We start from the raw sequence: 24128 nt of genomic DNA, 5'->3' as shown, positions 1-24128 counted from the left end.
CAGCTCCGGTCAGCTATGCTACTCGGCCGGGCGGCGGCGCCGCAGGCGCGCCGCCGCCTCCCCGCCGCCCGGGCTGCGCCCTCAGCCCTGGCAACTTGTGGGTCTCTTGCTCTGCCCTCTGCTCTCATCCTTCCCTCGTCTCCGTCCCCTCCCAGGAAAAAGTAAATAAATAAGAAGAAACCCCTTAAATCCAAATAAGCAAACAAACAGCGAGATCCAAAATGTGCCAGCAGTTGGAGCATCTATGCCCCGTTAGTTACTGTTTGGGGATCTGTGTTTTAAAAAGTTCCTGGTGAGAATTGCATATCCAGGCAAGGGCTCAGTCGAGCATGTCTGTTTGAAGTTACTTAACTAGCAGAGCCAAAGGGAAAAGGAGTTTGTGTTCAAAATCTCTCTAATCGTCCTACGTGAACAGCATTGTTAGAGTAACTAAGCACCCCGCCCCCCACCCCCAACGTAGTTTCCCCTCCTGCTGTCCACCTAGCCTACTTTGTTTGGAATCCCATTTGCTATTAATTGACAGCGTTAATGACATTAATTGCATATAGCATATCGGCTTGAGCAAAGTGAATATCTCTGTTTCCGAAGAGGAAAGGCTCAATGAAATGTTACCCACTGATTCATAAGGAAAACAAATACAGTCAGGGAAATGCAACCCGAGCCCCCAAGCATGGACATTTACTTTCCTCACAGGCTTAGGAAAACTTGAAAAGAGGCCGAGGGAAGTGTTTAATTGAAAAATTTAATTATAACAGACAGTTTTATTTTTGATACAACATAGGTTTTTGATACAACATACATCGAGAAAAAAATAGGGAGACACTCAGGCTGTAAAAAGCTTCTATTGTATTATTGCTTGTTTTCTTCATATAATAGGGACAGCAAAATTATCAGGATTAAGGAAATATTTTTAAGAAGATACATAATTGACTAATTCTAAATTCTAGATAATTAAAGATGTTAAATGCTATACACATTAACGATTAGTTCCCAGATCTGACATCTTATGATAGCTAATAACGAACATTTCATCCTTAAGTATTAGTGTTTCAGGAAGAATTCACATACTAAATACTTTATTCTTATAGGTAGAAAAATTATTTCTAAGTGCATCCTGCAAGGCTTTTGATAATTACATTAGCATGATAGTGAATACTTTTTGAAATCAGAAGGTTAAAATTGATTTCCTTTCCCCTTTCCCTCTTTCTTCCTTCCACCCTCTCTTCCTTCTTTTCCTCTTTCCTCCTTTCCCAGTTGTGTTGGTAGTGAATGTATTTACTGGGATGGCCCCAGTAATCTCTCTAGCAGAGGCCTATTTGTGTGCCATTTTGGGAGTTTCTCTGAGATAGGAATCTCGAAGATAGAATTAATTTCTAGGGGAAACTTCATAGCCTGTGCATGAGTGCGTTCTTTATCACCTGTCTCCATTTGGCATTCGAAGAAGGTAAATCAAAGTGTGCGATTTGTTATTCTGCTCCACTTGAGAGCTGAACTAAATAACACTTGGTCTGAAATTCTGATTGAAGTTGTAGGAGGATATACTGTATTTAATTTAATGCCCTTTAATAGCATCTTCTTGTTCAGCTTGGATGCTGTCATTTTAAAGGTTGGATCTGAAAAAAGTTTAACCTATGGGGAAAGGGAGGAGTAATAAGGGGGTAGAGTATAGAAGGAACATTATAGAGGAGAGGAAGAAAGGGTTCTAAACTGTTACAAACAGTAATAACCACAAACTTGGTCCATTATCCAAACAGTTGTTTTATGTCCCAAGGGTTTACTTTGTTATCAGGATTTTAAATGCTCTTAGCCTTTAAGTGTAAACATTACACATGTAAGTTGATTTGGCTTTGTAATGAGAAATGGGAAGTCAGATGGTTTGTTCAGGAGGGGGTTGTTTTTCATAGTACTTTCAGCAACTAAGTAGAGTCATTCCACCTTTGTTTGCACTTTGTGCCTAGAACTTGCTAGTTAATATTCTTTGCAACCACAGTGGAACCACAGATATGTTTATAAAAGATGACTTTCTTTGGTATATTTTAAATTGTATCTTCCCGTTTATTTAAAAAGTGGTTTCCAAACCTTTGATTTCGCAAAGGTGTTTATGGGCACTTGATTATTTACTACTTTTCAAATATACCCATATTCAAAACTTATAGAGAAAAAATGTAACTTGTTGAATTGTCTTGTTTATTTACGAAGTGCATGGCCTGCATATAATAATACAGTCCAAAAAATCATTTCCTTATAATGTTTACAAAGGAGCTCATTCTTGATAATGTCTTTGGATACTATTTAGTATTCCTGAAATTTCTCTGAATTATACATACACCAAATGCTTCTTTAGAACCTGAAAGAACAAGTTAAAAACCTTGTTTGTGTAAACTTGTTTGATTTTCTTTAAACTCCAGTGGGCTGCAAATTATATAGCACTGCCACAGAGTTGTTCCACTGTGTGGATATATAACCAAGAAAATTAGAGAGAAGTGTCAAGCATGTGATGTGCCCATGCTGGTTTGCAAAGCGTATTTCACTAGCACATGGTTTTGGCTGAAAGTGAAAGGTGGTGGTGGAGACTTTTTTGGAGGTATTTCTTTCTACAGTATAAGCTTAAACAGTGATAAATGATGATATGCGTTGTCTAACACTTGCTTATATATATAAATAGCTCCACAAGATTGCTTAAATGATAATCGAAAATATGAAATAGGATGGCCTTCATATCACAAGGCCAAGGGTCTACAAATGGAAAAACTGAAATAATGAAATATTTCCAAGGCAACAGACTGTCAACAAGAACTGTAATGCATGGGCATATCATAGATTCCAACAGAGAGGATATTAGATAGTATAGCTCCAGAGTCAGAACTTATAATGACCTTTATTACATAGGACCCTCCCACATCACAGCATCCTTTCAGATTTCCACTTTCTGATTTATGAATTGAGAAATGTTTAACTACTCCAAGTGTACAATATGCCAGTCACTAGATTGGATTTGATATAATGAGCAAACTGGATTTCAACATTATTTGATGGTTTGATTGAAGAAAAAGTTATAAAAGGTCTTTATAGCACTTAGTGTTATTGTGAGTAAAGTTTTGGTCCTTGTGTCTATATGTGATTTTAAAAATAGAACTTTCATATTTGATTAAAAGTTATATATATATTTAACATCTTTCTCAATAATGAATTCAGAGAATTACATTGCGCTTTAAATACAATCCACAAATGAGAACAATTTGATAGTTGTAGTAATATGAATTTTGATCTTCCCCTGCAGTTTTCTACAATGGTTACCCCTATAACAGAGTTATTTTGTAGGCATGCCAGAATTTCTATGATCCCTTCAACTCTTTTTCCCTGCCCCAGATTTTAGTCTGAGGCCCACTGGCATGTTAAAATCACATCTGTTTGAAGCAAGATCTGCTGTCCAGGATGTCCTGTTTTGTAGTGAGATTCTCTATGACAAAAGACTGTGTGTGTGCATGTGTGTGCATGCATGTACGTACGCACACTTGCACACACACACATACATACACACAGGCTTCTGTGAAGCAACACTTGCAAGAATTAGAAGAATAGCTTCAATCTTGTTTAAGGTGTATATCTTCATATTTGTTTATGGGAATATATTACAAAAGCTTCTCTATAATTCCCAGTAATGTTTTCCTTTAAAAACTTCTTCAAATTACCCCAATGTAATTAATAATGACCCCAGTGTAAACCTTAGTGTATTTTTATTTTTTAAAATTCTTGTAATCATTTCTTATGCATAATGCTACTAAATTTAAAGAAAACCAAGAACACATGAGAGCAGCAGGACTAGCCACCCTCTCCATGCTATGGTTATATGGCTGCTTTTTCTACGTTGCATATAAGGGAATGCATATAATTGGTTTAAACTTATGATTAGGTTAAAACTTCTAGAATCTATAGGAAAGTTCAGTTATCTCCATTTAATGATGTTAGTATTTTCACAGTAAATAGTGGCTTTTTTTTTTCCTCCCCTCACTGGGCAGTATAATAAACCAACTGTAACTGAATGGTATTTTTACTGCGCTGGGCCTCATTAGTGTGAATAGGATGTTTGCACTATTAAGTTTGATAGAACCTTACATAGTTAGAATAATTTGTGGTAATATTAGTAATACTACAGTGAATAATAGGATGTGGCTTAGTAGGAATGAAGTGACTGCTACTGTATCTGAAATGACTAGGGCAGTGGCAAGATTGAAGAGACATATGAAGTTGTCCTCAGTGTACACTTGTAAAACATGTTGGTGAATTAGTTGGAATACTTGTGGTCTTGTATACAAAATCATGAGAAGCAAGATGAAAATCCCATGTTACTATGGCCCACAGTGCTTCTGGCCCTAGACTGCAATTATTGATTGTTTTTTCCATTCAGCTTTATTTATTGGACCTTTACCACGGACCATAGTGACTTGTGCTTGGGGTAGTGCTGAATAATATACCCTGTAAGAGCAGTTGTTCTGATCATTGAATGGCTCTTACATTGGACATGCAAAACATGATACTGTCATAAAATACCCTTTTCTAAGGGTGAGTAGCAGAGATTCATAAAACTATAAGGTTCTCTATTTACTTCTGAAAATTTAGTGTTCTGGGAGGACAGGTGTCCCATTTGTAAAATATGGTAATTAATAACAATAGAGTGATTAGAAGTTCTTGGAGGAAAGACAGTGAAAAGATGCTATTTAAATATAAGTAGAGGGGCTGGGGATGTGGCTCAAGTGGTAGCACGCTCGTCTGGCATGCGTGCGGCCCGGGTTCGATCCTCAGCACCACATACCAACAAAGATGTTGTGTCTGCCAATAACTAAAAAAAAAAAAAAAAAAATATAAGTAGAATTATAGCAAACGTTAGAAAAGATGTTTTGATGGGATTTAAAAAGAGATCATGTAGGATAATAAAAACCATTTATTGGACACCGTGTTTCACCCTGTATTTGTACTTCCTAGCAGTTTTATCATTGGTTTCCTCATACGGGTAAGGAAATAAGAGGCTTAGTATTCCCAAGGAAAGTGGTAGAGTTGGAGATTGAGTTCAGATTTATGGCTGATGTGGAATTGGGCACTGTCATCTTTGTAGAAATGCATCTTGACAGCAGTGTGGAGGGACTTGGAGTTTTGGACTTTCCAGAGTCACAAATTTCTGAGCTAATCACGGACAGTTCCAATGGTTGCAAGAATGGTTAAGTTGTGGATAATGAACTATATCTTTCCTCTATTTTGGTGCCTCATTGGATGTTTGGAGAACTTCAGAAACATAGTTTATAAAGTTATAGGAGGAATCAATTATTTAAAGTATGCTTTCTTCTCCCTGTAACATTCCAATAGTTATGTGGGCAAACTCTGCGGTGATATGTACTTTAGGGCAGGTTTTTAGCTGAATGGTTTAGAAGAATCAGTTTGCTGTAGATTCATAGCTTTGGTCACAGCACACACAGTACTCAAGGCCCTCTTGCACACATAGCATATCCTCACAGCATGCTGCTGGAAACTACAGTTGGGGATTTTTATTTTGTAGTGGTTTTGTCACTGAGTGGGTAGACACAGTCCCACAGAACTTTCTGAATAACACACTTTAGTGCCTGGCTGTGTTTCTGGGTATTCTTTTGAAATGTATTGTACAAGTTGGCCTCTGGCCAAATTATCAGGCATTATAATAACACAGCAAGCATTTACATACCACTATATGCTAATACACAAGTATTCTTCTAAGGGTTTTGCATAGTTTAAGGTGTTTACACATGCTAAGTCCTTTAATTAAAAATATAACATGTTAATAATGGGCCACCATAAGTACACAATAGTAGGTTGTTGTTTCGTCTATACACACACATACATACACATATCAGACATCTTCAAGAAGAGAATGTCTTTGGTAGCATTTTTATTTCTCCATGCCAGGATCCAAAGGGCTTGATTAGGTATGTAACAGTTCTTTGACAAAAATTATTCTTTAGGAAACTTTGTAGCATCTGACCTGATGACTGCTCATTGCAGACTGTATGCTATATTTGCAGTAGTTGATAAGCATGCTCTGTTTATCTTTACATTTTTGGATGTAAAGTTAACCAAATAGCTTCTTTAAAAAAAGTGTAGTAGAAATTTCAGGACTTGAAAGGACTAGATAAGCAGTGTTTGGGTATTTGTGGTTGAAAAGGCTGAATAGTTTGTTTTTGTATCTTAATTAGATATTCACTTTCACATTCAGCAAATTTGTTTACATAAAAACTTGATAAAAATTGATAAAATGAATTGGTAATAACTCATTTAGAGAGAAGTTTTACTAAAAAACTCCCACAAAAGTCAATAGAAAGTATAACTAAAAAGGCTACAAAATTTAAAACAGCAGTCAGATCATCTTGAAATTACATCTGATTACAGTATTTTATTATCATCAGCACACTAGTGGCAGAATTAAGGAGCTCTGACTTGGGTAGCTAGTATAAAACATTAAAACTTACCAAATCTTTATTTTGCATATTTTGAAATGTAGTGCCATATAGCATTTTAAGGCTACTTTAAAGAATCATAGGTCATTTCAGTAATATCTCATTACATGTGATAGACTACAGGTTTTTCGTTTGTGAGATTTGTAAAAAGATTCATAAAAATTTTATTATAAAGAAAAATTTAATATTGAATGAAGGGTCATTTGTATGTGAATATAGCTGTAATTAACATCCTCTTCCTCAAATCTCTGAAATTTCCTTTCTGCTGTAACACTATAGGAAAGGGTGCTAGTTTTAAACTTCATTCAGAAGCGCATTACTCTGAGAGATTGAAATATTTTGGTGGGGCTAAATGGAGTGATTGGTTGCAGAACCTTTCTCTCTCTCTGGTCCAGGAAAATGGAGACATAAATGCATAAGGATATTTTAGTAGATAGTATGTATTACACTGATTGAGGGTGCATTTTCCCTATAAAAAATATTTATTCCTCAGAATCTACTCTGAACACATACATTTTATTCATATATATGAATGGGATTGTTTTGTATAAGGTTTTCATACATGATATATATGGTTTATATATAAGCCATATACACACATATATGCATTCCATACCACACAAATTACATATAAAGTGTATACCAGATATACCGTGTTTGTCTGTGTCTACCTAAGGTGTGAAAATGTTACAAAGATATCTTGAATGTATTATAAATGTCTTACTTTAGATAGAGTTAAATTTAAATATATGCGGTGGGTTGGTGACTTTTTTTTGTTTTCCTAATGCTGTAAGGAAAAGTAGGCTCATCATTTTTTTGCACATTTTTATTGTTCTGTGTAAATGTAATTTGTTAATCCTGTGAAATTTGTCATAGATAAATTTGCTTGGATTATCTTGTCACCACCGTATCTGCATTCTTTTGTTCATTGCTTATTCATAATTTAACAGTCTGGCAGTGAGCCTTTTTGGGATGCTCACAAAAGATATATGACCTCTACCAGCTGCTACTATAACCTGCAGAATGCACAGCAAGACATTAGAAACGTGAGGATTCCTCTACTGATTAAAGTGCTCTTCATTTAAACAGTCTGTTCATAAGAATCTCAGGAATCTCTTGCTACCAGCAGTTTTGATTTTTTTCCCCTAACAAAATTAGTTCTAACAATTGGATCTTCATTTGATATGAATTTTTCAGATTCTCCAAAAGGAGTTAATTCTCTGAGTGCTATTTCTCCTTTATAACTAAATACTTTAAAGATTTTTTTTATATGGGGGGGGGGGGGTCAAAGTTATCCAAAAATGGTTTTAGTGGGCAAAAAAAGAATGGTGTCAGAGGACTAGTTATATCACATCCTGATCTTTCAAAAATGATTGGCTTAATACTGTTTGAATCAAAGCACTTCACAGTTTATACTCTAAATACTCCATATTATCTAGTAAGTAGCAGACATTAAAAATAAAATGTTACTTGAAGTGTAACCACATCTTCAGGTTTTCATTATTCTGAATTAGTATAGCATATGAATTTCTCTCTTTCTCTGTCTCTCAATCAGCAGATCAGTTTATGAGTAATGGTTAGTTTTTGCCTCTCTTCTATGCAGGCATATGATTACAGTTCAAAATAATTCATTGCTAATCCATGCAGTATTGGTTCATCTCCATCACTCTGTTCTGTGATTAGAGCCTCAGGCCTGCTGTCCTGCTTTCCGCCCTGATTTTCTTTAACTGCAACCCTTGTTTTAATATAGTTCTGTAGTCACCACTCTTCTACCAGCTCCTCTCCATTCCTCATATATATCGATTGCAGTAGATTAATATTTATTTGAAGCTATTTTTCAGACTTTGTGAAAAATGTATTCATTTCTTACCATGAATCTTCATCTAAAGGGAGGGGAGAGAGAAAATGTGGAGCTCAGGTATGCAGCTCTTCCTTGAGAGTGACTGTTGCTTTTCCAGTCCGGATTCTCTGCTATGGTCAAGCTTTTCACTTTTTTACACAAATCAGGAAGTTTAATATTCTTGGGGGAAAAATTATGTGATTTAAGCTACAACGTGAACAGTTTATTTGTAGCAGTTCTAGAATGGTTTGATACATTTTCTAAGTACATATTGTACCCAGTGCAATCACCATAATATACATTGATCAACTTGCATCGAATATTTCCAGACAGGGACACAGAGCTATCATTTTCTTGAGCATCAAAATTTGCCAATTTTACCAGAAGGTCATCTAACAGATTTTTAAAAGACTTTGTTTCAGATCTCAGTGGTCCTGTGTTCCTTTTAATAATTACTTTCGTCTCATTGTAGCTGTGTGTTTGAAAGTGTAGGTCAATGAGGATGATTGCATTCAGAATTTCATGATCTGTGTAGTGGAACAAATTGAAAGCAAAGCCTGTATCAATCACTGTGAAGGGAGGGTTAATTGTTACCGCTTCTCAAGCCTCTGGACAGATAAACCAGTAATGAAATACTTATTGCTCTGATATGTGAATGCTAAAGGATGAAACAATAGAAACAGAAGGAGTCTTCAGAGATAACCAAAAAAGGCAAAGAAAAAAAAGAATACACTGGATAAAAGTATGGAACTGTGCACTGCATTAACTCTCTTAAAGTAAAATTGGCTTTCGTTTCCTATCTATTTTTTTCCCCCCTGGCAGGTCAGGGCAGTATCATATATCAGGTTGCTAAAGACAAATAAGAATATAAATGGAAACTACTCTTTCTATTAAAAAAAGAAAGGAAGGAAAGAAGAAAAGGAAAAGTATAGTTTTATGCTGTATATCATATTATATATAAAATAAAATGTCAGAATTCCTATTTGTGGTATTCTTTAAAAAGTAGTGATGCTAGAAATGTTAAATGCTATCTATGCACAAATGGCTTAAATTCCAAAGTGTTTTAAAGGGTTGTTTTCTTTGAAGGGATTTTGTAATTATTGGTCCATTGTAGAACAAATTATAGAGAAAATTGTGTAAAACATAAAGAAATAGTATCATAAGAATTAGTGTGGCAAAGAAATTAAAAGATTAAACACATTTAACGATATCTTCCATATGAACTTAACATTTAAATATCTGTTAGTTACTTATATGTTGAAATATATGCAAAAATATTTAGCCAAATTGAAGTCTTAGGCCCATGACAATCATCTCAACACAGTGGGTAGTTCTGAAAATTAATGAGAATGATAATACTGTAAAGACTGTTCCAGAGTTTGCCCAAATTCATTATCTAAGACTCTTGTTAAGAACATCTCAAAGAATTTTAACCAGGAAAATATATTAATGGTTCAAAAGCATTTTCAAAACCCTGAATTATAAAAGTATAATAGAATTATATATGCAAGAGTTATAGTTAGCAGCACAGATAGCAGAAGACATCATGAAGGCATATTTTCCCACAACCTGTACTGCTCCAGCATGTGGTTTCATCCATATGGTTTAGTCTCATGCAGTATTTTTTTGTTGTTTTAGTTTTTAGAGCAGGAAAATCAGTATCATTTAAAAAATAAAACGAATCACTTCCCATTAGTATAGAGAAACTTTTAACTGCAAAGTTAAGTATATCTGTGTTTTAGAATCAATTTCAGAATCGATACAACTACTAGCAAGGTAGAACACTCTTAGCAAATAGAAAAAATATTTCCCCGTCTTTGTATTTCTCTTCAGAATGTTAAGAATTTCCTGAGGCCCGACTCTGTGCTGTGTTGATGTGGCTGCACAACGGCTGAAACATGATTGGCACATCATGTTTAGGGCACCATGCTCTAACTAATGTGGCTTTGTATTTTTTAAAAGATAGCCATAACAGCGATGCTATATATCACTGCTCAATCAGGATATTTAAACTACCAATAAAATACATCAGGGCAGAAGTCAGTAGAAAGCCCCCCAAATCAAGATGTACCAAAGTGTGTCAATCTTTTTTTTTTTTCAACAATGGACAGTCAAAAAGCAAGAAGGGTTTCGTTACTCAATGATAACTGTATATGAGTGACAAAGCCCAGGGATATTGAGGTTGTCAGGGTAAATAAGTTATGAATTTCCATTGGCTATTGGTCCTTGGGAACTGATACAGAAGCATGGAATGACATCAGTCCTGGGCAGCAGTGCCAGTCTTCCATTATCTTTATAGGAAACTGTACTCTACACAGGTCCTTTAACCTTTCAGAGCCTCAGTTTCTTCATTTGTATATTGAGCTTCTAATACTCCCAACTATAGAAATCTATGATTACACGAATACCTGAATATATAACATAAAATAATGAGTTGAAGTATACAGTGTTTTTCTAATGTCATTAACATTTACAAATAGTCATTATTTATGAAACACTTAAAAGTTTCAGATCAACTATGATGTTTGCCGTATCGATTTCAGTCAATAAAATATGTATAAAATTTTTTTTTCTTTTCTGAGAGCATCTTTGAAAGGAAGTTTGATGGAAAATGTCCAGAGGAATGTGTGGAAGCAATGGGAGAGTAGAAGACATTAAGTTATATTTTAAAGTGACATGTTATGCATATGACTCAGTGTAGTACTGAAGAAATATGCTAAAAGTTTTTAGAGATAAATACATTTGTTGGTTCAATGCAATTGAGACAGAAGATCTCTGGAAATAGTTGAAGATTAGATGATATACTCAGAGGAAGAGTATTTGATAGACAGGCAAGTGCTTAGTGGTAACTAATCTCTGAAAATTTTGTGTATTCTAATACATTTATAGAAGAAAACATTTCTGCATTACAACAGTTTTTTTTAATTTCTTTTTAACCTTGTTTTTCAAAAGACCCTTCTTCTAATTCTACTCTTTCACTTGTAAAGGTGAATTGATTTAATGTTTGTAGTGTAGACAGATCTAAAGATTTGTGATTAGATAAGATTTTTTACTTAGAGTGGATTAATGACTTTTTAAATAGATGTATCATTTAATCACTTGTTTGTTGTTTTCTTGGAAATTTCCAATTAATGATACTTAATGGGAAATGCAAGTATATTCCTATGAGATAATTAACTTGTTTGCCTAATTTCTCTCTAAATATAGATTATCTATACATATATTCTGTGTATTATATGTAAATTAAGAATATTTTCCCCTGTACCTATATTATGCCCTTGTCAATGATAATTGAATACTACTGATAAAATATTTTTCCCTGAAGAAATACTCAATTCTTCAAAAAGTGATTATCTGTTTTTCAATTATGAGTACTTAGGAAAATATTTTAAATGTTTTAATGTGGACTATACTTCCATAGATGCTTTCACTCATCAAAATCATTCATCCTCTTCATTCATCAAAATCCTGTTTTTCAAAGCTAATTTTGGCTATGTGTTAGGGGATTAACTGATTAGAAAAATTCCTGCTTAGAAGTTACCCTTACCTTCAATTTTTTTTTTTTTTTTTTGTGCTGCTGGCAGTTGAACTTGGGGCTTTGTGCATAGAAAGAAGGCAAGCACTCTACCAACTGAGCTGTACCCCCAGCCCCTCTTACCTTCAATTTCTAAAGAAGCTATACTAGCACATTTTAAAATGAATAGAAAGAACATGGAGAACCTGTCATGTGCGCTTTTCTTACTATGCTGCACACATTTATAGATGCGTTAGTCAGTACCTGGACACACCTTTTCTGGAACCAGTGTCTCAGAGTGATATATATATATATTTTTAAATTAGTTTTATAACATTACTCAGGAGAAAAGTGGGTAAATAACATGAGTTGGGTTAAATAAATGTGTTGTATATATTTTCATTGGTAACTATTTTCCTAATTAAAGGTTTCTCAACATGGCAATAATCTACCACCAAGTCAAGAAATTTAGAATTGAGTAATATGTATTGATCCCAAAGTTGGAAATATCTGCTCACTCTGAAACAGTTTATATTTGGCATATATAGATGCTTATAATGTTCTTTGTAAAAACGAAGTTTTTAGAGTTGAGTTGAGCCAAACAAAATTAGATTTCAGTCCCTCTCCACCTTCTGCAGTTGTTTTCATTTCCCAAGTCTTATTCTAAGGACAGACATCTAGTTATATTTTATACCCATTATCCATTTGTCAGCAGTATTAGGTTCATGCATGGTCACAAAAACTTTCAGTAGGCTCTGATTGAGTGTGGTTTCTCCTGTCTTACAGTTCATTTGTGTTACAGTGGTCAGTGAATAGACTTCAGGGGATCCAAAAGTCTCCTGAAGTGGCATGTTGATACTATTTTACCTGTTATTTATTTGAGTGATTATATTTTCCCTTACATTCTGTGTGAAGAACTCTAGAAGTCTCTGAGATTTTCATCCTACTTGCAAGTTAACAGGTTAGTTTGCTACATTTTAAAGGATGCCGGGTCAGAGATAAAGGGCAATTCATTATAGCATTAGTGGTAGCCAGATTATCAGCATTTAAGTCAATTCTCTGAGCCCCAGTTTCCACAGGATGACATGAAGAAGGCCAAATGACATCCACATTTACAGTAGTTGGTTACAGGAGGAACTCTGAGCTCAGGGAACCTGAATCTTTCAGGATGGGCAGTAAACATGTCTTCCTTTTGCTTTGGAGGGAAATAGTATCTCTGTATCCAAGGCTCTTCTCTATATACAGACCCTTACATAGAGAGTCTATAACAAAGATGGTTAGTATTTTGCCTGCACAATATGCAGAAATTTGGGAAACCAATCGATTCTTGTTTCTTGACACTCCAAGCCACTACATGTCAACATTATTATAGAGGGATGAGAGGATCTAGTAGTTCTATAGTTTAGAGCTTCTTTGAACCTAAAAAAAAAATGTGAAGTAAACTATTAAGACAGAAAATGACTGAAGTTCCAAACATGTAATGGTGCCCAAATTGCTTAAGCATGAATCATATTATACAGAACATCAAGCTTATATAGGTTTCACTGATTCAATGGGAGATGGGTTCACTGTTGATATATTCATATTTTCATGGCATATTTTATCATAGTAGATGTTTGTTCTGTTTTGTAAGCCTGCTTTTCCTGGTTTGGTGTATTTATCCATAAACTTTAACTTGTTGAAAGTTTTACTTTATGTGTTTGTATCACATCATTTAAATTTCTCCATAACTCAAAAGAGCGGGCTCTGTTAATATTGCCATTTTATGATGAGATAATATCTGGTAAAGATTTGAAACTAGCCTCTGTCTGCATTAATGATGATGAAATCATTTTATCATACTGGCTTCCTTCTGACTCTTAGAGTTCTTTTTCTCTTCATTCCTTCTTCAGGGAATTCTCTACTTTCCCACATTACTTTTCTGCATCATACTGTTTTTCTCTTCCTTGTACCTCTTCATGCCAATATGGGGCCAGCTGATTCTCTGACTCTGCTTTTATATGTTGCTTTTCAGTACTACTCATGAACTTGTAGGCTAGTCTTTTGCAACCTGAAATTATACTAAATCATCACCTTCCTTATCTTCTGAGTTTATAATAACTACTTCTCAAGCTAACAATTTTAAATATAACATAAATAGATCAAGCAAATGTTTGGAGATCACACCTAGCATAATGCGAAGGTACAACATTAAAAGATTGTTATTAGGAAGTTATGATGTGTTTGTTAGCAAGTTACAGTCTGTGATTTCTATTTCCTGCATAGTTAAAAAAAATTTTTTTTTTTTATACTGGGGATTGAACTCAGGGGTACTTAAACACTGAGCCACATCCACAGTCTTATTTTTGTATTTTTTTAGAGACAGGGTCTCACTGAGTTGCTTAGTGCCTCACCATTGCTGAGGCTGGCTTTGAACTTGAGATCCTCCTGTCTCAGCCTCCTGAGCTGCTGGGATTACAGGCATTCGCCACCGTTTGCCACCACGCCCAGTTTATTTCCTGCATAGTTTTTATAGACTACTCACCAGAGAAGAGACATATTTTTCATGAGTTTTGGTGGCATGGTCACTCTTTTTGTCATAATGTATTCCTACTTTTTGCATAGCATTGCACTTGTTATAAATAATAATTTGTTGATGTAGCTCACTTGAAACTCTTGGTTAATATAACTGGTGATTTTTGGTCAATTCAGATCCAATTATAAAATTAGGTAGTCACTTCACGGTCAATGATTTGGCGTTCTGTTTTTCCCTTTTCAAGTCTTGTGGCCCAATTTTTATCTCAATCTAATACAATAATATATGTATATCAATATAATTTAATGCAAATTAATTATCAAAGCATAATATAATAAGTAATGAAACCCATTATTTATTAATGGGTTGGACCCAAATGTTCTTTCTAGGATACACAACACAATTTTTCTCTGAATGGAACTACTTGCATAAATGTCAGTCAAATGTGTGGAGACCATGCCAAGATATCAAACTGTAAGATACTCATGAAGACATACTCAGGGGAATGTGCTGAGAAGCATATCATAGTTTACCACTGAAATCTATTGTTATAAGTATTCATACCAGCAGAAAGGACCATTAACCAAAATGATGGATAGTGAAGGAATAAATTATAACTGGGTCCGGTGGCGCACACCTGTAATCTCAGTGGCTTGGGAGGTCGAGGCAGGAGGATCGCAAGTTCATAGCAAGAAATTATAGTTTTCTTCTATACTTGTCTTTCTATATAAATCATTACCTCTTTGAAAGGGAACACGTTGGTGTCCCTTTTGCATGCCAAATGCTGAAATACATTCTGAGGACATAATTAATAAAAGGATGGATGAATTCCAGATTTAATTTTGCCTATTTCCTATTTTATGTTTCATCCCAGAAATTCCCACCAGTCAGATCTCCAACCATCCTCAGCATAACCCATGATCTCAAATCTAGAGAGAGAAAGACAGGGGGATGGGGAGTTTGTAATTATAAATCTTTTACTAATGCTGAGTAGTTCCTAGGGTCTCCTAGGTTTCAAGGCTGAATTATTTACATTGTCCATTGTAGATTCCCTGAAGATTATACTTTGTAACTGTGCAGAGAATAGTTTTAAGTTCAAGATGCATCTCTCTATTAAGCAAGAAATCAAGAAAATTAATTAGAATCAAATATATCTTTGATAGTTTTTTTTTTTTTAAAAAAAAAACCTCTAAATGATACCACCAAATAGATGAATACTGGAACAATGAACTACTATATTTCCAATTAGGATCATATTAAACCCGTTTTATAGTCAATTATAATTCCATAAAATTTGAATTCCATTAATTTTATATTTCACAAAATTGTACCTATAATAATTTAAGTTGATTAGACCAAAATTGAGAAATTCAGTCATAAAATAGAACAGGTTGCAAAGAGAGCTGACATTTTTCCAGGTCTTTCTCCTCTGGTGATGCAGTTCAGCTATCACATGTTCTTGTGTACATAGTACCTAGAAGGAAAATCTTTGCACATAAAATCTCTTGTAAGGGTGAACTGAATAGCTGTGATTAATTTAGCTCTTCACCCTGATTGATTAATGGTGGTGAATATGGTTACTTTCATCATATAAATTAGTAGAGGGCTAAAACTTGATAAACTTGTCTGAACTTAATATGTAAAAAGAAATGAAATAATTAATAACTCCAGGGAAAGAGTGGATCAGTAGTTCAAATATACTTATTCCTTTCTCTCTTTACTCTGGACATTGCTTACTTTCTCCAAAGTTTATAATCTGTAGACACTAAATTTCGTCTTCAATGCATATTAGCTTTATTCAGGCATTAACGTGTCTTGAATAATTTTTGGAATAAACTTTAACTGCCAATTTATTGGTAGATACAGACAAGGAAACACAATTTTGTGAAACCAAAATTACAACCAAAATACTGACATATGTACCTAAATCTGTTCAATGTATACCCAAAACATGCCTGTCCCCCAACATACATACTGGACAAACAGATCTCTACCCAATAACACAGTTAGAAATTATATTTAGTGTTGATATTAAAACATTTTATCCATTTTAATGGACAAAAACTTTGTTTTCCCAAAGAGACCACCAAGTTCCAGAAACAAATATAACTGTGAATGGCTATTTCCTAAGCCTTAGTATGACAGTGTTTTTAGTTAATTTGTGCAAATCTGCTCTGACTTCCCAACTTCAGATGAAACTGTTCTTTTATTCCCAGTATATATGTGGGAAGATTGTTCTCTTCCTAAAAAAAACATTTGCCATATCTATACTGTGCCCTTCTTCCTGGAAAATTTGTGCAGATGCATGTTTTCCTGTTTTAATAATAATATTTGAATAATCACTATTTATCATACTCTTATGTGTCAAACAGTGACAAATACTTTACCACATTATCTTAAACTTTCTAACCATTTGAATTGTTAATTTGTAATTCATCTTTGATATCTTTAAATATTTCTTATTATAAGCATTTATTTTCTAGTCCAGATTTTTATCTTGCATTTGCCTATTCTCTTAGAAATTTTGAATGATGAGATTTTTTTTTTTTTTTTTTAGTTTTATTTAACTGAGTTACTTTCTTATTCTTTGGACTGATTTTGTCTCTCAGTTTGGGATCATGCACCTCTTAATCCTGAATTTGGTGGTAAAATCCCTGTGGGCATCATAGGTTTATGGAAGTTCCCATTTTCTCAGTTTCATAGGCAAGGACATTCTGTAGCACTCATGTGGGAACTCTAGCCTTTGAAACATTGTAGTTACATTCACTATCCCCCACTCCAACTCAGTACAGAAATATTCCAGTTTTAGCTCTTGGATTTTAACCACTTTTCTTTGCTGTGCTCAACTCTGCACTTCCTTCAGTATACTTCATCCGTTTCCTTTTAATTTGGGCCTTTCCATTTTAAATTACCACCTAAAGTCTTGTTTATTGTTGTGTGTGTGTGTGTGTGTGTGTGTGTATGTGTGTTTGTGTGTGTTTTAAGCCTGTAACAACCTATTCTCTACCTTGATTTTTTTTCTTATCTTATAAATTCTTTACAGTGAATCTCCCCTTCCCTCCAAACTGAATGCTTCCAGAAATTTTAATACTCTCCCCTAAGCCCATGAGCCCATCACTACCTTCAGCTTTTCCTTGGTGAGGAATATGCAGCTTCCTTGTGTATCTCCAAACCTGAGGACACTCATTGCCAAAAGACACTTCTGGTCTTTATCTTCTATGATCTCTTAGCAGTATTGGACACTCTTGGTCCTTTTTGAGATACTTTGTTTCCTCCACAGATCTGCTACTATGCTTTTCTGATGTTTCCCTCAGTTCTCTGTTGATATCCATGGTTTTGTCTTGGTTTTCTTCTCATGCCATTCTGTACTCCCTCCAGGACTCTGGGCTTCCTGAAGAGCTGACAACACTGTAACTGCTCATTTTCAACCAGCATATCTCTCCCCTGGTTTCTAAATCCATATGTACAGCTGTGTATCTTCCACAGCTACTTACATAGGCCCCACTGAACAGCACACTACTTGGCACATGGTTATGTGCTCAGCATATTACGTGTCAAATGAATAAGTGGATGAAAATAAATGAATACACCAGAAAGAAAATACATAATCTAGAAAATAAACTAGCCTCTGAATAGCTTATGCCAAAGTATTGATGGTGGTACTGTTATCTTGCTCTGCCAAACTATGAGACATATAACTCTTGTCTTCCCTGACCCTGAAATCTGTCCCATCCTTCTAATTTCTCTTTTGACTTCCTGGTTTTTGACACACTACTTACTTATTTTTGAATGATCTTTGCACTCTTTTACGTCTGCCCCAAGATTTTATTCCTAAACTTTTGCTTTCTTTTTATGCTCCAGAAACCACAAACCTTTAATCCTAGACCAGCTCTGACTTTTGCTAAGGGATACTTGGTATTTAGTGTGTGTGTGTGTGTGTGTGTGTACATGCATACTTTTTTATTTTTTTATTTTTGGTACTGAGGATTGAACCCAGGGGCACTTAACCAATGAGCCACATATCCAGCCCTTTTTAAAAATATTTTATTTAGAGACAGGGCCTCCCTGAGTTGCTAAGTGCCTTAAGTTGCTGAGCCTGGCTTCAAACTTGCAATTCTCCTGCCTCAGCCTCCTGAACTGCTGGGATTTACAAGTGCGAGCCACCACTCCTGGCTGCACATGCACATTTTAATTGATCTTCAAGTAAGGATTTGAAAGAGGAGTCGTGACCTTCTGTCTAGTAATATTAGACAATTAAAATAAGCTAACCCTTTAGAATTATGTTTACTTTTACATGAGTAAATACTTAATTCTGTTGTCATTTTGCCCTTTTAAAACTTCTTTTCTTTGATGAAGTCTTCTCTAGCTTATGCACATTGTGTTGGAGGTTCTGATGGACCTAAATGTACCTGGTGACGGTGAGGGTAAAGGAGTGGAGCCTTTCAGTGCTCCGAGCTCTGTGAACATGCTCACCTGCCGGGTTGAGTCGTACATGCTTGTTTCCTCTGTAACAGTATCACTGCTCTGCATTGAGGTTCCCAAGGGTTTGCAGGTTTATGGAGGGGAAACCCATATTTGTTGAATTTATCCAATGCTATGTATTCATGTAGTACAGTGATAATATCTGTATTCCTTTAAGTATACTCCAGATGGAAGGCATGTGCTGAATGAGGTCAGTTTGCTTGTATAGACTATCATAAATATTTTGTGAATGCTATGAAGAGACTCAACATAGCTAAGGTTTTATGTGAGTTTCCATTTTTATTTTTTGTTGTTGTTGTGGAGTAATTGTTTAGTTAGGTAGAGTCCATAACTTCCCATCCTTCCAACTTCCAAGTATGGGTCAAGGTTTTTTTTTTTTTTTTTTGTTTGTTTTTTAAAGAAAATATGGATCAGGGAACTTCATATTCATATTCATATTCAGGGAAATATATTGATTATAAGATGGTGGTCAGACATCTAGAACTTTAGAAGGAAGGTCATCCAAAAGTTTTTTTTTTTTTTTTTTAACTTTTATGTTTTTCTTATATAGTGGTTTTCATTGACTTAAATATTCTTTACAGTCAGTGCCAAATTCATGTACTAAGTTTGGGAGAGAAGCAGGAAAGATAATATTTATTGTAGTAGCCATGGAGAAGCCATAGCTTATTATCTTTATATCCTTGAATGTTTGTTGAAACAGGAGAAGAATAAAAGTAAAATCAGGCTTTACTATGAAAAGAATAAGTTCAAATGAAAATGGAGATTACAGAGACACATTTCTTTCTGTGCCCTGAAGGGAGTTGGCTGAGGGAGCATAGTAGACATATCACCAAGAATGCCACTGTGGAAAGTCAAATCAAGGACCCTTTTTAAAGGGCACTGTTATTCTGTACATTATAATAGCTTTTATTGCTTCAGAAATAATAAACATGGAATTTTCTCATTACTGATTAGTCAAATGTAGTCATAAATTTGTTTTTAAACTATTATTTGGGTCTCTTACTATAGATTGAAATAATTTCTTCTCCATAAGTTTTGCTCATATTTCATGTATACTTCTGAGTTGAATGTGGAATTAGGAAAAAGCAAAGACATCACGTAAAACCTAGTGGTGGTCATTTAAGAAACAGTGGGAAACAAAAAGCTGCACTGGAACAGCCTCATTGAGTCACCAGGACTCTGAGAGCAGGCTGTGTATTTGGGTTGTTTTGTTTCCTCCAGCATATGTGTTTAAACATGTTCATTAACCTCTGGAAGTATTTAGAGAAATGTTTGTGCTGCTTAATTCCCCACATAAATGGTAATTTCATGGCAGTTCTTGAAATAAACATTTTTAAACTTAAAAATGTTTGTGACTATTCCCATTACAAAAACAAATATTTAAAACTCAAAGCAAAATTTGAACCTTATTTGAAACCTAATAACAGTTCTTTGAAGAAGGCGAATTCATACGATGGTAGTGCTGCCATCCTTTATTGGCTCTGCTTTCTTTCACACACAGTCTGCAGAACATGTTGTGATAAATGGCTCCATCTCTCTGGTTGAGGAGGCCTCTTGGTCATTGATAGTGTGAGTACTGTGTGATATCCTGCAGGGTCACACCCTCCTCCTCCTCCTCCTCCTCTACCCCCTCCTTCTTCACCTTCTTGGTCATCATGAAGTCAACATGCAGTGAGCTCAGGCGCTGTGCTGAGAGCTTTACACACTTTACCTCATTAGATTCCCACAGTAACTTCTGAGGAAACGCCCATGTTATGGGTGAGGACCTGAGTCATTTAGGAGGTTAAGAACTCAGTTACACTTTTATTTAAATTCTTTTTATAAAGCTACATTTTAGTGCTAAATAAAAGGTAAGAAAATGAAGGGAATGGCTCAGAAGTTCAAATACACAGTAGCATCCGATACGTTATTACATAAGTTCAAATTCTCCTAAGTAAATAATTAAGCACAAATATAAGACCCTTCCAATAAATTTTCAGTTATGGAGTCCAAAGGAACAATTAGAAAATAAGGAAGAGGAATTAACAGATATTTCAGTACAGTGCCATGTTGCGTCTTGATATTGGTGAGGAATTGTATCTGTATTCCAGTTTAGGGCATTACTGTTATAAATGGAGGTAGAGGACAGGAGAGCAATGGGATAATTTTGAAGAATTTTAGAGGAGGATACCAAAAATTAGTTGGTTGATAAAAACTGGTTTAAATTGAAAAACAAAAAGATGGAGTTTTAAAATTATTTGTTATTAAAAATGAATTTTGAAACTATTAAACACTCCCAGTTACCTGCAAGTATAAAGTATTTCCATCAGATGTGGAGCTAGGCAAACCATGAACAAACCTTAAAAAAATGATGAAAAAATATTGTCCTGAAAAGAAGAGACTGTGCCTATAAGTGGCATTGTTTAAAATTCAGGTATCAACAAGAGGTAGGTTACTAACACTATATGAAATATAAGAAAATACTAAAGTTTGGGAATTCATACCACAGAAATGCTTATTTCCATCTATTTCAAGATCCCTTCATTTCCTTCCTTTCTGAAAGGTCTTCATTGTTTACATGGGTACTACCCAGTAATGGTAGCTGATGACCCTGAAGAAAGTCTAGATAGAATCTAATGATAAAAGTATACTTTCTGAGGCCAAAAAAATTGCTTAAGAAGTTTAAGCAGTTCAGAATGCAAATACAAAATGGCAAAATAGGGTCTTTTCTATGTTTGCTGTAATAGGTCCCATATTAGCTATTTTTCAGATTTTAAATACAGAGTAACATTTGATAAGAGGAGTTTTGCCAAGTGGAAGACAGCAGATAAGGACATTAAATTGAAATAATGAGCTGCTAAAAAAGATAATGGATCAGGCTGTTCCAAGGCAATTCATGGGGAAAAATAGACAAGTGACGCTTTTTGGAAACTAGGTTCTCATCTTTTTTAAAAGGAGGTTCTCCTTGTACCTCTCAAAGTGCTGAGAGGGGAGTGGGTGGAGTGGGCATAACTTAGTTGACACAGGAGGATAGACTGCAGCCTCCCTACATGCTTACTGACCTGCTCCCAGCTTCCAGCCATTTTGTCCTCTTCTTATCCAGATGAATAATCCAGGGGACAGAAACAGTTATTAGTGCATGAGCGACTTTGAAGTTAGGCAGAATCAAGCTTTCCATTTTATGTTTAAATTAATTTTACGTTTGAAATTAATATTCAGTATTCTACTAGAACTTAGTAGTTGATTCAGTAAGATAATGCATGGGAAAGTGCTTTTATAGAATCTAAAGTTCTCTGTAAGTACCCAGTAATATGATAATTTCATGGCACAAATATCCCTGACCTTTAATATTATGGACTTTTGTTATTGTTACAGGAAAAAAGAGAAAAATAGTCTGGGGAGAAGCCGTGGTTTGGGAGGTTTGAAACACCATTAATTAATGGAAGACTCAGTTTTTCACTGTCTATTCTTCCTTGATATGCCTTAATAGTATTCAAAGAAAATTAACATCACCCTTACTAAAATGAAAATTTCAAAGTTATCACAGTTACAACAATGGTCAGAATATAGATGAAATGACTTAATAATATCCAAAACAGTATTGTCTCCTCTGGAAAATCTCCTTTGGCTCTTTGTTCCATTTTATACTGTGCTCAAAATGATAAACATTAATTGATTTAGTGTTTACTGTATGTTAGACTCTGTGCTAAGAATGTTTTATGTATCCTTCATTTCTTATTCAGTCCTATGTGGTAGGTGTTATTAGAGCCACTTTATAAATGAGGCTGCTGGGTATGGAGAGGTTAAGTAAACTGGCCAATCTGCGGCTAGCAAATGTTATAGCTAGGATTCTAGCCCAGGTGTCCTGGACTCCAGGTCCCAGATGCTTGTCTGATCCATTATGTTCTTTATGTCAAATGTACTGAACTCCCTCTCCCACCCCACACACAACTTTTTTTTTTTTTTGAGTATGGATCTTGCTCTGTTACAATTCAGGCTGGCTTTGAACTCTTGGGATCAAGCAATCTTCCTGCCTCAGCCTCTGGTGTGGCTGGGACCATCGGTACACACCATTGCACCCAGCATCCCTGCCTTATTTTAACCATTCTTTTAAGTTTTTACAAAATATCCAGTTGCTACATATTTACGTATAATATGTTCTATTAGAGAATGAATACTTTAATGAAGACATTTAAAATTCCATATGAATAGAGGAAATTCTGAAGATGTAATAAACACATCTGTTATAAATCAGGTAGCTTATTTTTTTCTGCCAGAGAAAGTTTGTATATTGGAAAAGGTATAATTAGAGAAACATATATAAATGGCAGTTTGGAAAGTCCAACAGAATATTTTTAAAATTCTTAATATACCTGCTGTACAATGTAAATGTATATAAAATATTTTTATTTGAACTATTGTCATTAAAATTCCAACCATCTAAGCTATTACATATGTATCTGATTATATAATATCAATTAATTTATCATTATACTTGGAATATAATTATGGATCACTTGTTTCCTAAATCCAGTAATATAGTTTAATCATGGTACATTTCCACACTTTAAACCACATTACTTTTCTTTCTTTTTTTTTTTTTTGTACACATTACTTTTCATAACTAAAATCCTCATACAACTGATACTGTCTTGGAAATCAGGATCTGGTCCTTGGTCCCCTGTGTAAAAGATTAAACACCCTATATAGGAGACAAAACAGAGTAGCAGACTTCTTCTAAAGAGAAGCTGGCACCCAGAGCTGGTGCCTGAGGGAGGGGTGTGTCTTGCTTTTTTTTTTTTTAGACTCCCCAGCCTCTCTTTCCTGATAATGTGCCCAAAGGCAGGAAAGAGCAGCCCAAGGGGGTGATTGCTTGTGTTAGAAAGTGACCCCCCCCCCCCACCAAGGTGTTAGCCACAGTTGAGCTGGGGGAAGTACCATAGGAGGTAGGCTGTTAGCAACCCATTTCCTTTTCTTTGATAATCAGCTACCTGTCCTTTGCCCTTATGTCACAACAGCATTTTATTAGCTAGTCTGGTTTCTGAAGCGCAGGAATTTTGGAGTGCCTACTTTGTTGTTTCTCTTCAGGGTCTCTCAGGAGGATGAAATCAAATGCTGAGGCTGGAATATCTACTTCTAAGATGACTCAGCTCATTGGTTGCTGACAATCCTGTTGTTCCCTGTGGCTCTTGCCTAGTTGTCACAATTCACCACCTCCTAGGCCTCTCCATATAGGCCACCTGGGTATCCTTAAGATGACAATTGACTCAGAGAAAGGGGGTGGGGGTGGGGGGCGGGAGAGGTGTGCCATTCCAT

General features: G+C 35.2%; 1 protein-coding gene across 1 annotated transcript in view; it reads left to right on the top strand.

Moving 5' to 3' along the window:
- The window catches only part of Npas3 (neuronal PAS domain protein 3), an 828669-nt gene that overhangs the window by 4334 nt on the left and 800207 nt on the right, over positions 1-24128 (top strand). The window lies entirely within an intron of this gene.

This window comes from Marmota marmota, unplaced genomic scaffold (genome assembly GCF_001458135.2).
Source record: "Marmota marmota marmota unplaced genomic scaffold, marMar, whole genome shotgun sequence".
NCBI classification, from domain to species: Eukaryota; Metazoa; Chordata; class Mammalia; order Rodentia; family Sciuridae; genus Marmota; species Marmota marmota.
Note: the sequence above shows the minus strand (reverse complement) of the source record. Positions and strands in the feature narration are given on the sequence as shown.